Raw genomic sequence first — 14,691 nt, 5'->3', positions numbered from 1 at the left:
GAACAAGCATCACGTTCATGACAAAACAGTAGGAACGGCTTTGTATAATCAGGCATACCCAAAGCTGGTGCTCTGCACATGCACTCTCTCAATTCCATGAATGACTCAAGCTCTTCCTTGGATAGAGCTATGGTATACGGCTCATCCTTGATCTCTTTGCCTGTCAGCTTTATCAATTGTTTTGAGATAGTCGAGAAGTTGGGTATCCACTGGCGACAGTAGCCCACCATTCCCAAAAACATCCTGACATCTCTCTTGGTTGTTGGAGGGTTCATTTGTAAAATAGCAGTCACCCTTTCCTTCGATATTCTCCTGGACCCTTTCTCAATCAAGTGTCCTAAGTATTTTACCTCTTTCTGACAGTACTGCAGCTTCTTTGGCGACACCTTATGTCCGTTCTTTCCCAAATGGTTCAGTAAGGCGATTGTATCATATTTACAATCATCTTTTGTCCTGGACGCAATCAGCAAATCGTCAATGTACTGTACTAGAGTTGAATTGAAAGGCAGTACTAGGGACTCTAAGTCCTTTTTCAATATCTGATTGAAGATGGACTGTGATTCAGAAAACCCTTGAGAAATTCTGCACCAACTGTACACCTTGTCCAGGAATTTGAAACTGAATAAAAACTGGCTGTCTTCATGAAGAGGTATCAAAAAGAAAGCTTGTGACAGGTCTACAACGGTGAACCATTCAGCATCACATGGGAACTGAAACATATTCAATGCTGGATTGGGCACTATGGGGCAACACTTTACCACAATCTCGTTTATTTTTCTTAAGTCCTGCACAATTCGAACCTTCCCACAAGGCTTTTTCAGACCCATTATTGGGGAATTACATGGACTGCTTAATACCTCCTTCAGGACTCCCTGTTTTACAAAGTCCGCAATTATTTGTGCCACTTGGATAAGAACATCTTGTGCCATGTGATATTGTGGCACCTGGGGAAACACTGCATTTGGCTTTTTCCTGTACCTTAACTGGTTCCACTCCTTTTATCAGTCCTACTTCTTTTCCTGTCAAATCCCACACTTTCTCTGTCACCGTTCCCTATAACTCGGCAGGTAGGTCAATCACTGTCAGCATCAGGAACAATGTAATCGAAGGGTAATCTTCATTTGCAGTTCCTGTCTCTAACTCTGCGAACTGACAATCATCTCCTTCATCATCACTGTTTGTCTGCACCTCAATTCTGTCATTGGAACATGTAATCGAACATTTTGTCTTGCACAGTAAGTCCCTTCCCAGTAGGGATACCGGACTTGAGTCGCAGACTACAAACTTATGTAGTCCCTGGAAGTTACTGATCTCAACTTGTACTGGATCTGTAATCGGATTTGTCAGGTACTGGTTTGCTACTCCGACAACCCTTATGGTAAGCCCTGAAAGTGGTAATTTCTGAACTTCTGCACTCCTAACTGTGGAGCGTGTAGCTTCAGTATCAACCAAGAATGAAACCTTGTGACCCATTACCTTTCCTTTTACATAGGGTCCCCTCTGATCTACCTCTAGGGACGCTGCAAGCCTGCACTCTTCACTGTCTGAACTGTCATCCGACCATTCCTCATTCATTCCATCTTCACCTCGCAATGGGAACTGTTGTACTGTATTATTTTGACTCATCACTTGACCTGTGCCTGCTGAGGAAGCATCACCTGTTGCTGTCCCATCAGAGCTATTGGTAATTGCATTTGCTGTCTAGGTACCATGGGAACCTGCTGTTGTACTTGCTGCATTTGCTCTGGCTGAACACGCGGCATTTGCATTTGCTGCATGGGCTGCAACCCTTGCATCTGAACCATGTTATTTTGAAAGTTCGGGTTTTGATTTCTCAACTTTGGACCTCTCATATTTTGCAAGGTACCAACATTAGTGCTTTGTTGAACGACACCATCCTGCACCACATTCGGGCATTCCCGCTTCCAATGCCCCACGCCCCCGCACGCGTGACATGGTGACATCTTTTTCATCCCTTGCACGTCATTTTGAACCACAACAGTATTTAAGTCTGGACCGCGATTCACAAAACCTCGACCTCTCGGTTGTGCCTGAAACACACCATTCCCTTGCTGTTGCTGCTGTATCATTTGTTGAACTCCATTTCCCTGTATTCCTGCCTGTGCAGCCCTTGTCTGCATCACCATCACTTTTTCCTTCAACTTTTTCTGCTTCAGCTCAATTTCATCACTACAGTATTTCGCGTACTGCAATACCTCATCAATCGGCTTCGCTTGCCAACAGATCAAATTATTCTTAATCATCTGGCTAACCTCTGGTCTCAACCCTTCAACAAATCTGAACACGAGATGGTTCATGTCTTTCGGCTCAATGGTCTCAGTACCACTGTAATGTTTGAATGCCTTTAACAACCTCTCATAATAAGCATGTATTGATTCTTTAACCTCCTGTGAGGTCCGGTCGATTTTCTGCCAATCAGTTACTTTCGGCGACACTTTCTGTTTCAAAAACTCAATCACCTTATGATAGTTCTTCATCACCTCCTCAGAGGGTGCTCCGGTCACCTTATCCCTTGCCGGCTCTTTCGTCGTCCAGTCTACCCCTCTCTTGCACTCGAGCCATAAGTCGGGCGTAACAATGATCTCAAACAAGGTATTCAAGTCTTCCCATAGACACTTTGCAAGCTTCACAAACCTATCTGGTTGTTGGTACCACTCGATTGGCTTCTGCCTCAACCTAGGATAATCATTAGTAAAAGATAGGATGTCTCCTCGGGACCACGGTACATTAATTAAAACCCCACCAGCTGTTTCTCTCATCGGTAGTATCTTTACTGATTCTGTATCTGGTGTAGTTTTGGCTTTACTAGCTCCTGGGCTGTCATCTTTCTCTTTGTCTCTTTTCTTAGCCCATCTGCCTTCCCACTTTTCTAATGCTCCCCAGATTTGCGCACTTTGCAGTATTTCCTTTAAATGCGCTTTCATTCCGGCAGATCTCATATGCTCGAAGTCTTTTGAATCAAAGTCTAACCTGTAACTTCTTTTCAAATGTTTAGTGTTTTCAATATCAATGTTGTACTTGTCTGCCAGGTTCGCTAATTTCTGATGTACTTTGCCTACTTCTTTAGTAATCTTAGGGCACAGGTATCTCAATTCTGCTTCTGTGTATGACTCTAGCCTGTTCACCCCCATTGTTCCTTCCACTAATTCAGCAGCTTCCATGCCCAGTCTCACAAAGTTCAGGTAATCATCTTTCTCTGTCGTTATTGCAGCAAGTTGTGAAGGTTTATTATTTCCTAGCCACTCGTTTAGTTGCTGCACAGAAAAACCTTGCAACGAAATATTTCCGGCCTGCATTATTGGAGTCTGTGATGTTTCCACGCTCATTGTCTGAGGTGCTAGCACACTTGACCCTACTTGTCTTATCGCCTCGATAGGAGCCCCAATCGGACTAAGGCTTATCAGAGACCTGATGTGTTCAGCTGTTTGCAACATTGGCGATATTGATCGAGGGGTTCCTGTGAGTCCCCCTCTCATCATTTCCTGGGTCCCTATTCCTTGGCCACTTGTCTCAGGTTTACCCTGCGCATATAGTGGTACAGGTGGACCAACAGTAAGTGGCAATGATATGGCAGCTGGTGTCTGACCTGGTCCCAGACCCTGTGGAGCAGCGACTCCAAAGGTCTGATCTTCTGAAGCCGGTGCAGGTATTAATAGGGGTCCAGCTGCTGGGTTATATCCCAGTATCAGTTGTGGCTGCGGCTGGGGCAGCAATTGCGGAGTTGGCTCAATCTGCAGTAACCTCGATTTTGTATATATCGGGTCTGGCGGCACTATCAGGTTTGTAGTAGTCTCTAGTACTGGGACATCTGGATAGATTTTCTGTATCTGCGGTGGAGGTTGCAACTGTATCTGCATGTCTGGCGCAGTGGGTACACTGACACCATTCTGTACCTCCTGCTTCTGATTCCCAGGACCCGTACTAGTGCTCGGGATATTATCGCTTACTGCATAAGGTGGCGGGCAATCATGTAATATCCGGTCCATAAATTCTTTATTGTCTGAATCATCTTCTTCTTCCCAAGATCTCTTAGTTTCTTTAGGCTTACTAGAGTCGTTGTCTGTTTTACAGGTGGCTTTCTTTCCCTGTGTTTCATCTCCCTGTGTAATTGCTGGGAATAATTTTAACCCATCAACTATTCTCCGTCTCCACATTTTGCTTTCATTATCCCACCTAGCTTCCGCATAAGTCTTTTCTGCCCTTTTATTCTTCTTTGGAATTTCTCTTGTCTCTGTTTAAGGGCCATTAAATCCCGAATCGCTAAGGCCTCATACTGAGCTGGTCTCGGAGGTGGTTTCTGTATGCTTAACATCCACCTTAGTTTTTCTAGAACTCTTGTATTGAACGTCCCATGTTCTGGGAACGCCAAACATCCCTCTTTTTCTGTCAATTTGCGCCACTGTTTCATCCATAAACAAGGCGCAACACCTTTTTCCTCCATAACTATGTAAGCTGGAGTTCCCTCAGGCGGTGTAGGCTCCCCTTCACTCGCCATAATGTATGCATCTCCTTTGAGAGCACTCTTAAAAGCCTTGACAACATTCATTTTTGCATTTTTCTCTTATTTGTATTTAATCAGAAAGTGACTTTAGTTCCCAGGACACTCTTCACCCACCTTTCTCAACCTATTGCCTCTCACGGACGGCAGCCAATCCGTGCGTGAGCCCTCTCGACAACTGACCTATCTCAGCACGGCACCACTGACGTCACACTCACACACTGCAGCTGACAAAGTCTTGCGGCTCATACGCCCCTCACTGGATTCACACCAAACTAATGCAAAATTACTGCGAGCACCTTCAACAATAAAACAAATTTGCCAGTTTACTACAGAAAGGGTAACACATTTGCTTCAGAACTTTTCAGAGATTTCACTTGAAGCCTCGGCCGCTACTCTCTCCTTCTCAGTTCCCGCACCCGCAAGCAGAATTCGACCCGCAAAGCCTACTCTCGACTTGTCAATGGTTCGTCCTAGTGCACTTTAGAACTTGCCAAATCTCCATCGAAGGTTTCATACATACAATTAGACTCAAACTCGACTTGTCAACCACGCCCGATTGACCTATTAAACTGCACAAATTACAACATAAACCCAAGTGTTTCCCACACTTGTCAATATACTCCGGAGTTTTAGACCACAATGGGTCCATACATGAACAACCAACCACATGGATAATTTTGAGCACAAAGCGCCACACTCATATGAAGTACGCCGACTTCCCTGCTCTCATACTGCAGAGTACGCCCACTCCTTCTAAAAACAACATTACCTGGCCTAAATACACACAAACTTCACAATTCACCTGCAAAATGCATAAGCTGAGCAAGCGCAAATCCTACACCACACATACTATGAAGCCGAGAACATCCCCAACTCACTTAGGCAAGCTCCGAGATCCCGGGAAAGTCATGGTGAATTTAGAAACACATCATACCTCCAATTTGCATTATCTCAGAAAAAGAATTTCAACAATGATTCTCCGTCCTAGGGCCCGAAAGGGCCAAACTGTCGCTCTGCTACCAGAACTGATAACGCGTCCCTTTATGATATTTTATTACACATCAGGACTTGTTTTAGGCCAATGAATCTTTTGACCCAGTTGAGAGACACCTTAGGACGAGATAGCTAATCAATATATCAATCAATATATCAATAATGTCATCAATATTTATCACGACAATGCATTTCACTTTAGTCAAAGTCATTAATCAATCTAAGACCTTTCAGCCATGAATAACCACACCTTGTTTAGTAGAAGTTTATGAATGTTATTCCCTATTAATTACAATCTAATAGCAAATGCGTTAATCTCAACACCAAGAAACATAATAGCATAGTCACAATATGGCAACTTTGATAAGCTTTCGTGAAGGCGAGAATCACAAATATCAGTACATAACACGGCGTGAACATAGATCAATTTTAGCAGAGTCAATAACACGTCAGTTCAACAAAGCATAATCTCAGTCGTTTGTCTATTTGCGTGAGTTTGATGAACACCTGTCCTAACCACTGATTAGCATTCGCATGTTGGGCTTCATGCAAAACAATTTAGAACACCAATTTGGAAAACATATTGCTAAGTTCTCTGTCAAAAGCAAGCAGTTGGTACCTAGAAAGGAAAAGCAAACAGACAAATTACAATTGCATTGTCATAATTACCCTCCAAAGATTAGGTCAGCGCACAGGTTCAGTCTTCGTCTTCAGGACATCAGTCAAATCGCTATCAGTCAGAATTCAGCTGTGGGGCAAAAAGGCACTTTCCTCATAAGGAGGTATAGTGTAAAATGGACAATCTAAGGGTGAGGATGGTTTTAAGTAAACCACCAAGTCACCAAACAGAGGGGGTCATTCCAACCCTGGCGGTCGGTGTTAAAGCGGCGGCTAACCCGCCAACAGGCTGGCGGTTAAAAAAATGGAATTCTGACCCTGGCGGAAACCCCCAACAGAGACTGCCACATTAACACTCCGACCGCCACGGCGGGACAAACAAACAGCGCGGCGGTCACCGCCAACAGACAGGCGGGAGTCAATGTACCGCCCACCTAATCACAACCCACCAATCCGCCACCTTTTCCGGGGCGGTAGCCCCGCCGATAAAAACACGGCGGAAACAGACATTTCAAATGGAAAACGCTCACCTCCAGACACCCCACGAGGAATCTGGACAGCATGGAACCCGAACTACACATCCTACCAGCTATTGTATTCCTGCTCCTCTACCAGGAGCACGAACGCCGGCGCAGAAGACTACGGTGAGTACTGCACCTACGACACAGGGGAGAGGGGAGGAGAAAATAATACGGGCACACATACGCTACACACCCACCACCACCCTCACCCACTACAACACACACATCAATGCATAGCAATACATCACTGTTACAACCCCCAAACCCCCCGGAATAATGCAAAGACAAAATGAAATGATCATAAACAGTCGAATATATTGTATTATTGGCATATAAAAATATCACACATTTGAAACTAATATATACATAATTATTATAAGTCCGATACTTTTAGCAGTCATTGTCCGTGGACCACTGGGCCCAAATCACATGGGCAAGGCCCACACAGGATACCTGACACCAACGGAGAGAACACTGCAGGGGCATCAGATAGAAAAACTACAGGCACCTCAGGGGGAAGGGAAGGGGAGGCACCTCAGCCACATGAGTACACGACGCCAGATCCACGAGGGGCCTACATGGCCACTGTCCCATCATGGGGAGTGCAAAGCCACAGTCTCTCAAGTCCATACAGTGGGTAGTTTGCCCACTGTACCATCCTGGGGAGTGCAAAGCCACAGTCTCTCAAGTCCATACAGTGGGTGGTTTGCCCACTGTACCATCCTGGGGAGTGCAAAGCCACAGTCTCTCAAGTCCATACAGTGGGTGGCTTGCCCACTTTACCATCCTGGGGAGTGCAAAGCCACAGTCTCTCAAGTCTCTACAGTGGGTGGTTTGCCCACTGTTACATCCTGGGAGTGCAAAGCCACAGTCTCTCAAGTCCATACAGTGGGTGGTTTGCCCACTGTTACATCCTGGGGAGTGCAAAGCCACAGTCTCTCAAGTGGATGACAGTGTCCACTGGTTCTGGAGGGGGACTGGTGCCCAGAGTGCTTCGTGCAGCCCTGCCCGACACAGATGCGGCACTGCCCCTTCCGCCAATGGGCCAGCGGTGCTTGAGATGAAGGCCCCAGTTCAGCGGTGCTTGAGACGGCGGTGCCCAGAGGAGTGGTGCTTGAGATGAAGGGCCCAGTGCAGCGGTGCTTGAGATGAAGGGCCCAGTGCAGCGGTGCTTGAGATGAAGGGCCCAGTGCAGCGGTGCTTGAGACGGCGGTGCCCTGTTCAGCGGTGCTTGAGACGGCGGTGCCCAGCGGAGCGGTGCTTGAGATGAAGGGCCCTGTTCAGCGGTGCTTGAGATGGCGGTGCCCAGCGGAGCGGTGCATGAGATGAAGGGCCCTGTTCAGCGGTGCTTGAGATGAAGGGCCCAGTGCAGCGGTGCTTGAGACGGCGGTGCCCTGTTCAGCGGTGCTTGAGATGAAGGGCCCTGTTCAGCGGTGCTTGAGACGGCGGTGCCCAGCGGAGTGGTGCTTGAGATGAAGGGCCCTGTTCAGCGGTGCTTGAGACAGCGGTGCCCTGTTCAGCGGTGCTTGAGACGGCGGTGCCCAGCGGAGCGGTGCTTGAGATGAAGGGCCCTGTTCAGCGGTGCTTGAGACGGCGGTGCCCAGCGGAGCGGTGCTTGAGATGAAGGGCCTGTTCAGCGGTGCTTGAGATGAAGGGCCCAGTGCAGCGGTGCTTGAGACGGCGGTGCCCTGTTCAGCGGTGCTTGAGATGAAGGGCCCTGTTCAGCGGTGCTTGAGACGGCGGTGCCCAGCGGAGCGGTGATTGAGATGAAGGGCCCTGTTCAGCGGTGCTTGAGACCGCGGTGCCCTGTTCAGCGGTGCTTGAGACCGCGGTGCCCAGCGGAGCGGTGCTTGAGATGAAGGGCCCTGTTCAGCGGTGCTTGAGACGGCGGTGCCCAGCGGAGCGGTGCTTGAGATGAAGGGCCCTGTTCAGCGGTGCTTGAGACCGCGGTGCCCTGTTCAGCGGTGCTTGAGACGGCGGTGCCCAGCGGAGCGGTGCTTGAGATGAAGGGCCCTGTTCAGCGGTGCTTGAGACGGCAGTGCCCTGTTCAGCGGTGCCTGAGATGAAGGGCCCAGTTCAGCGGTGCTTGAGATGAAGGGCCCAGTGCAGCGGTGCTTGAGATGAAGGGCCCAGTTCAGCGGTGCTTGAGACGGCGGTGCCCAGCGGAGCGGTGCTTGAGATGAAGGGCCCTGTTCAGCGGTGCTTGAGACGGCGGTGCCCAGCGGAGCGGTGCTTGAGATGAAGGGCCCAGTTCAGCGGTGCTTGAGACGGCGGTGCCCTGTTCAGCGGTGCCTGAGATGAAAGGCCCAGTTCAGCGGTGCTTGAGATGAAGGGCCCAGTGCAGCGGTGCTTGAGACGGCGGTGCCTTGTTCAGCGGTACTTGAGACGGCGGTGCCCAGCGGAGCGGTGCTTGAGATGAAGGGCCCAGTGCAGCGGTGCTTGAGACTGCGGTGCCCTGTTCAGCGGTGCTTGAGACGGCGGTGCCCAGCGGAGCGGTGCTTGAGATGAAGGGCCCTGTTCAGCGGTGCTTGAGACGGCGGTGCCCAGCGGAGCGGTGCTTGAGATGAAGGGCCCTGTTCAGCGGTGCTTGAGACGGCGGTGCCCAGCGGAGCGGTGCTTGAGTGAAAGGGCCCAGTTCAGCGGTGCTTGAGATGAGTGTCCAGTGCAGCGGTTCCGGCCCAGGCATGGATGTCACTCGCCACCTGACATGTGGCTGGCGGGGCCTTCCTGCCCATCTGTCTGTTGGCTTGCGGGGCCCTCCTGGGCTGCCGTACCGGGCCTCTGGGTGTCCTCCTGCACACCTGGGATGGGGCTGGTGGGGCCCTCCTGGGCAGCTGGCCTGCTGCCGGACTTGTCGGGCGTGCTGCCCTTCCCACCCTTCCCTGGTCGTCTGTGGCCCTTTCCCACCTTTGGCGGTGTGCCAGGTGGCACCCCACTTCCAGCTGGAGCCAGGGTAGGGATTTTGGTCCCTGGTGTCCTTGGCCTCTCGCGCCGGGCACTAGTAATCTTTGGGTGCTTTTCCGGGGGTGGGCTGGCCGTGCCTTGGCTCCTAGCAGAACTAGTTGCCCTTGAGGGTGGGGGACTCCACAGTCCTTGGACAACAGTCTTGATAGGTCCTGGTTTGGTGGTGGCTGAGGTGCTGATTGCAGTCTTATGAGATGGACGGGGTGGGGGAGTTGTTGGAAAGAGGTCAAGTTTGGAAAGGAAAATCAATTTGGAAAGAGAGGGACTGGTAGGTGTAGTGGGTATGGGAGTGGAGGAAGAGGATGTGGTTTTAGGAGTGTGAAGTCTGGTGTCTTTGGGTGCAGGTGCTTGGGCTGGAGGCTGTCGTGAGGTGGATGGCTGTTGGGTGGGTGGCTGCCTGCATTTGTGTGGTTTGGAAGAGGGGGTGACAGACACACTGGGAGAGGACACAGGGGACGTGTAAATGGTAGTGGGGTGGTGACTGCACGTGTGCGGAGTGTTCTGGTGGGTGTGCTGTTGATGGACGTAGTGGCTGAAAATGTTGTGCATGCAAGTGTGAGTGGAGACGTCACAGGGAGGGAGGAGGGAGACGAGGAGGAGGGGGACACAGTGGAGGCAGTGGGTGTTGGTGTGTCTGCATGTGGATGTTGCTTGTATGAATGCTTGTGTGATGTGTGGTGCTTATGTCTGGATGAGCTTCCCTTGGGTGTTGAGGTGTGTGCAGGCTGGTCTGTAGGTGTGTCTGGGATAGGCAGAGGTACAGGGGATTGGGTCTGGGTGGAGGAAGTTGGAGGGGGGAGGCTAGAGACAGGGACAATTGCTGCCGTCAGTGCTGAGGCCAGAGCGTTGATCGATCGCTGATGGGCAGCCTGACCGGAATGAATGCCCTCCAGGTATGCATTACTCCGGTGCACCTCCCTTTCTACACCCTGGATGGCATTCAAAAGGGTAGACTGCCCAACAATGATGGTCCTCAGGAGGTCAATGACCTCCTCACTGAGGGCAGCAGGGGTGACAGGGGCAGGGCCTGAAGTGCCTGGGGCGAAGGAGATGCCCACCTTCCTGGGTCAGCGGGCACGGGGCAAACGCTGAGGGTCTGCTAGGAGGGCGTTGCTGGTGCGCTGGGTGGCGGCTGTACCTGTTGTTGCGGGGGGCACGGATGTTGCCGCCACCACAAGGGAGCTCCCTTCAGAGGACGAGTCGCTGCCACTGACATCAGCACGAGTCCCCGCTGTGGAGCTCCCCTCGCCCTCCGTCCCACTGGTGTACTCAGAGTCCGTTGCATGGCCCTCCAGGGCCATGTGGGATGCAGCTCCCTCGTGCTCCGATGCCACTTCTCCTCCGCCTGATGACGCTAATGCACATATGAACAGGAAGACCACAAAAAAGGGGGGGGGAGAAAGAAAGACATGTTGAGTGCATGCATAGGCGACACCGTTGGCGGAGAGGATAGACACAGAAGCCCCCTGCACTACGCTGCGCACTTGGGGTCCACTATTCAATCAGTGGGCAGTGGGACATGGCCTACAAGCCTATGGACGACAACTGCACACATAGATGACACAGGGCCATGATTAGCTGTACTTGGCACCCTACAGAGGTGGGTGGCGGGGGCACAGGGCCATGCCTTACGGAGGGGCCTAGCCTACAGAAATCGCCCTGGCCTAGGGATACCCACAGCCCACCTCCCCCACCCAGACACCTCCACTGCGCGCAAAGTCACCAGAATGAGAGTGTACTCACCCCCTTGTGTCTGCTGTGATGTCCTCACGCGCCCATCCAAATCGGGGTAGGCCACCGCCAGGATCCGGGACATCAGGGGGGTCAAAGTACGACTGAAACCCTCCTACGTTGGGAGGCCATCCCCAGCTGAGCCTCCGCCGTCTTCCTGCTCCAGCGTCGGATGTCCTCCCACCTCTTCCGGCAGTGGGTGCCCCGTCTGTTGTGGACCCCCAGGGTCAGGACATCCTTGGCGATGGGACACCAAATAGCGACTTTCTGGTGGGCGCTGACCTATGTGACATGTACAGGGGGAGAAAAAAAATCATCACCTTCTGCATGCTCGATGTGAGTGGCCCCCCATCCCCACCCTTGCCATGTGGCCAATGCTCTCATCTGTCGTCTGATGCATGCCTCAATCGCTCCCCTCTCCACCATCTTTCATCCACCCGACTCAACCCAGGCATTGCCCACAAAGCATGGTCCCAGTGTACTTACCTGTTGGTCTGGAGGACCGTAGAGTAGCGCATACTGGGGGAGGACCCCATCCACGAGTTTCTCCAATTCTTCAGAAGTGAAGGCAGGGGCCCTTTCCCCAGTCGCAGCAGCCATTGTCTCTTCCAGACCAAGGTCACAGCAGCACTTGCAGTGTAGGTCCTCTCCTTTGGAAGATCAGGTATCGAGTGATTAAGTAGATAGAAAATGGCGGTCACGCCCGCGGCGGTGCGTACCGCGACCGCCGGCGCACATCGTCATTGGCTCGTGAAACCCATAGGGTTCAATGTTAACCAATGTGGCTTTGCGCCGCGGCCTTCGACCGCCTACTGCCACGGTGTGCCACGCCAGCGCATTGACCTCACAGCCCATTGACACACTTCACAGATCAGGCAGCCGCCATTTCAAGGGCCCACATGGCCTAATTTCTACTGCGTCACACATACCTAGGCCTTTCCTCAACACTCATACAAACCATTCAATGCATAGTGAATCGTGTTGTGTGCAAGCTGTGGGAACGTACCTGTCGGTTGATTGACTCTGTGCTCGCTGTTGTCCTTCCTAGGCACCGTCCGCTGGGCAATGCGAGGAGATGGAGGAATCTTCCCGTGTACAGACCGCTAGTGGACCTGTCGACAATGGAGGAACGACATGTCATTCTGACATACAGGCTTGACCGAGCCACTATACATGAACTGTGTGCCCAGCTGGAGGCAGACCTGATGTCACTCATCCGCCAACCCACAGGGATCCCCCCTCTAGTGCAGGTGCTGTCAGTACTCCATTTCTTAGCAAGTGGGTCATTTCAAACAACAGTGGCAATATCATCAGGGATGTCTCAAACTATGTTTTCCAAGGTGTTGTCCAGAGTGTTGTCTGCCCTGCTCAAACACATGTGGAGCTACATCATTTTCCCTGAGGTGGGGGATTTGCCTACAGTGAAGGGTGATTTCTATGCACTTGGACATATCCCCAACATCATAGGTGTCATTGATGGGACACGTGTGGCTTTGGTCCCCCCAGCAGGAGTGAACAGGTGTACAGGAACAGGAAAAGTTATCATTCGATGAATGTACAGATGGTCTGTTTGGCAGACCAGTACATCTCCCATGTTAATGCCAAGTTCCCTGGCTCAGTGCATGACGCCTACATCCTGCGGAATAGCAGCATCCCGTATGTGATGGGTCAACTCCAGAGGTACCGTGTGTGGCTATTAGGGGACTCCGGTTACCCCAACCTGTCCTGGCTACTGACCCCAGTGAGGAATTCCAGGACCAGGGCAGAGGAACGCTACAATGAGGCCCATGGGCGGACTAGGAGGGTGATCGAACGCACCTTTGGCCTTCTGAAGGTCAGGTTCAGGTGCCTCCATATGACAGGTGGATCCCTAATGTACTCACCAAAGAAAGTGTGCCAGATCATCGTGGCCTGCTGTATGCTTCACAACCTGGCTTTGCGCCGCCAGGTGCCTTTTCTGCAGGAGGATGGTCCAGATGGTGGTGTTGTAGCAGCTGTGTAGCCTGTGGAGAGTGAAGAAGAGGAAGTCGAAGAGGACGACATAGACAACAGGAACACAGTAATAGAGCAATATTTTCAGTGACACACAGGTAAGAGTACACACCGGCATATTACATTTACTTAAAGACTCCTACCTCTCTACTGTCTGACTTTTTCCCCCAGTGTATGGTAACTGTGTTGTGACTTTCCCTTCCGTTTTCAGAGCTGTGGGGCCCACTGCGTGACATCTGCTTTGTTTCCCCATGGACTACATCTGTATGACAGCGGTTTGTTGGCATCACAATGTGAATAAAATTTTTGCCACTGTCATGTCTAATACATTTGTTAAAATCACAGACAGACTCCAGATTGTTTATGTGCAATAAGTGTGTTTATTCAAGTGCTCTAATTTGGATGGGTGGTTGCAAATCGGTGAGGGGTGATGGTTGAGGATTGTCCATGGCAGAGTCCAGACTATCAGGTTCACAGGTGCATTGTCCAAATGCCTGTGGGAAGTGGAGCAGAGGCAGTTTAAGGTTGGACAGGGTGACAATGTGGGACAGTGGGATGACAATCAGGGTGGTATCCTTTGCTGGCGGGGGTCTTGACATGTTACTCTGTCTTCTTCCTGGATCTCAGGGCCCGCTTGCGGGGTGGTTCTCCTTCTGCAGGGGGTGGGGTTCTGGTGGCCTGTTGGTCTTGTGTCGGGGCCTCCTGTGCACTAGCACCGGCGGAGGTGGTAGCCAGTTCTTGGTCCATGCTAGTGACAGGGGCCCTTTGAGGTGCCACAGTGTTCCGCAATGTGGTGATTAACTCATTCAGGGCCACTACGACGGTACCCATGGCGGAACTGATGTTTCTTAGTTCCTCCCTGAATCCCATATACTGTTGCTCCTGCAGAAGCTGGATCTCCTGAAACCTGGCCAGGACCGTCGCCATCGTCTCCTGGGAGCGGTGGTATGCTCCCATGATGGAGGAGAGGGCCTCGTGGAGAGTGGGTTCCCTTGGCCTGTCCCCCCCCTGTCGCACAGCAGCCCTCCCAGTTCCCCTGTTTCCCTGGGCCTCTGTCCCCTGGACCGTGTGCCCACTACCACTGCCCCCAGGTCCCTGTTGTTGTTGGGGTGGTGGGTTAGCCTGGGTTCCCTGTAGTGGTGGACACACCGCTGATTGAGGTGTCCTGGGGACAGAGGTATGGGCCCGCTGGTTGGGTGCTGTGCTGGTGTTCCCAGAGGGTGGAAGGTCTGCTGTGGCCTGTGACTGTCTGAGGGGAACCGACTGTCCCAAGGTCCCCAATGGACCAGGCTGGTCATCTAGATCCAGGGAGACAGAGCTGCTGTCATCACTGTGGGCCTCTTCTGGGGG

This window comes from Pleurodeles waltl, chromosome 8 (genome assembly GCF_031143425.1).
Source record: "Pleurodeles waltl isolate 20211129_DDA chromosome 8, aPleWal1.hap1.20221129, whole genome shotgun sequence".
Classification (NCBI taxonomy): domain Eukaryota; kingdom Metazoa; phylum Chordata; class Amphibia; order Caudata; family Salamandridae; genus Pleurodeles; species Pleurodeles waltl.
The sequence above is the reverse complement of the archived record's forward strand: the minus strand, read 5'-3'. Positions refer to the sequence as shown.